Below are 2,500 nucleotides of genomic sequence, written 5' to 3' on the forward strand. Positions count from 1 at the left end.
GCAGTTATGATCCAGCGCATATCCAGCATGGACCTTGACCTCCAGCAGGCCCCGTGAACCCACATTACCCCCCCCCCCCCTCCTGCAGTTACCCTGTACCACGTATCTAGCATGGACCTGGACCTCCAGCAGGCCCCGGGGACCCACACTTAAGCCCCCTCCCACTAACAAAGCAGAACACCACTGGCAAAATCCTCGTGCCCCTGGTACTCCAGAAAGCACATTGAAATGTGCCCCTGGTACACTGCGCAGAAGAACTGCCACACACACACACACACACGCACGCACGCACGCACGCACGCACGCACGCACGCATGCACTGCTTGTGCCTATGGTACGACAACTTTTCTCGTGCCTATGGTACGACAACTTTTCTCGTGCCTATGGTACAACAACTTTTCTCGTGCCTATGGTACAACAACTTTTCGCCGTGCCCCTGGTACACCGCTCAGTAGCACTTTGCCACACACACACTCCTCGTACCTATGGTACGACAACTTTTCTCGGGCCTATGGTACAACAACTTTCCTCCGTGCCCCTGGTACGACAGCTTTTCTCGTGCCTATGGTACAACAACTTTTCTCGTGCCTATGGTACAACAACTTTTCGCCGTGCCCCTGGTACACCGCTCAGTAGCACTTTGCCACACACACACACCACTCGTGCCTATGGTACGACAACTTTTCTCGTGCCTATGGTACGACAACTTTTCTCATGCCTATGGTACAACAACCTTTCCCCGTGCCCCTGGTACACTGCGCAGAAACTCTTTGCCACACACACACACCACTCGTGCCTATGGTACGACAACAGGCCCCGGGGACCTACATCGCACCTTGCTCTTGCCTCCCTTACAGCTGAAAAAGGTCCATGCCTGTGCCCTGGCCCTGCTGAAATTCCCTCTGCATTTAGCCGAGGCAGTGAGTCGGCCTCCTGTCTCCCTTTACGGTCGAAAAAGATGTGCTCCTGGGCGCGCTGGCCCTGCTGCTACTCACATCGGGCATGGACCTGGACCTCCAGCAGGCCCCGGGGACCTACATCACACCTTGCTCTTGCCTCCCTTACAGCTGAAAAAGGTCCATGCTTGTGCCCTGGCCCTGCTGAAATTCCCTCTCCATTTAGCCGAGGCAGAGAGTCGGCCTCCTGTCTCCCTTTACGGTCGAAAAAGATGTGCTCCTGGGCGCGCTGGCCCTGCTGCTACTCACATCGGGCATGGACCTGGACCTCCAGCAGGCCCCGGGGACCTACATCACACCTTGCTCTTCCCTCCCTTGCAGCTGAAAAAGGTCCATGCCTGTGCCCTGGCCCTGCTGAAATTCCCTCTCCATTTAGCCGAGGCAGTGAGTCGGCCTCCTGTCTCCCTTTACGGTCGAAAAAGATGTGCTCCTGGGCGCGCTGGCCCTGCTGCTACTCACATCGGGCATGGACCTGGACCTCCAGCAGGCCCCGGGGACCTACATCACACCTTGCTCTTGCCTCCCTTACAGCTGAAAAGGTCCATGCTTTTGCCCTGGCCCTTCTGAAATTCCCTCTCCATTTAGCCGAGGCAGTGAGTCGGCCTCCTGTCTCCTTTACGGTCGAAAAAGATGTGCTCCTGGGCGCGCTGGCCCTGCTGCTACTCACATCGGGCATGGACCTGGACCTCCAGCAGGCCCCGGGGACCTACATCACACCTTGCTCTTCCCTCCCTTGCAGCTGAAAAAGGTCCATGCCTGTGCCCTGGCCCTGCTGAAATTCCCTCTCCATTTAGCCGAGGCAGTGAGTCGGCCTCCTGTCTCCCTTTACGGTCGAAAAAGATGTGCTCCTGGGCGCGCTGGCCCTGCTGCTACTCACATCGGGCATGGACCTGGACCTCCAGCAGGCCCCGGGGACCTACATCACACCTTGCTCTTGCCTCCCTTACAGCTGAAAAAGGTCCATGCTTTTGCCCTGGCCCTTCTGAAATTCCCTCTCCATTTAGCCGAGGCAGTGAGTCGGCCTCCTGTCTCCTTTACGGTCGAAAAAGATGTGCTCCTGGGCGCGCTGGCCCTGCTGCTACTCACATCGGGCATGGACCTGGACCTCCAGCAGGCCCCGGGGACCTACATCACACCTTGCTCTTCCCTCCCTTGCAGCTGAAAAAGGTCCATGCCTGTGCCCTGGCCCTGCTGAAATTCCCTCTCCATTTAGCCGAGGCAGTGAGTCGGCCTCCTGTCTCCCTTTACGGTCGAAAAAGATGTGCTCCTGGGCGCGCTGGCCCTGCTGCTACTCACATCGGGCATGGACCTGGACCTCCAGCAGGCCCCGGGGACCTACATCACACCTTGCTCTTGCCTCCCTTACAGCTGAAAAAGGTCCATGCTTTTGCCCTGGCCCTTCTGAAATTCCCTCTCCATTTAGCCGAGGCAGTGAGTCGGCCTCCTGTCTCCTTTACGGTCGAAAAAGATGTGCTCCTGGGCGCGCTGGCCCTGCTGCTACTCACATCGGGCATGGACCTGGACCTCCAGCAGGCCCCGGGGAC

Source organism: Rhamphochromis longiceps, unplaced genomic scaffold (genome assembly GCF_057381845.1).
Source record: "Rhamphochromis longiceps isolate RC_006_pf unplaced genomic scaffold, R_longiceps_female_GT1.1 unmapped_scaffold_7, whole genome shotgun sequence".
Classification (NCBI taxonomy): domain Eukaryota; kingdom Metazoa; phylum Chordata; class Actinopteri; order Cichliformes; family Cichlidae; genus Rhamphochromis; species Rhamphochromis longiceps.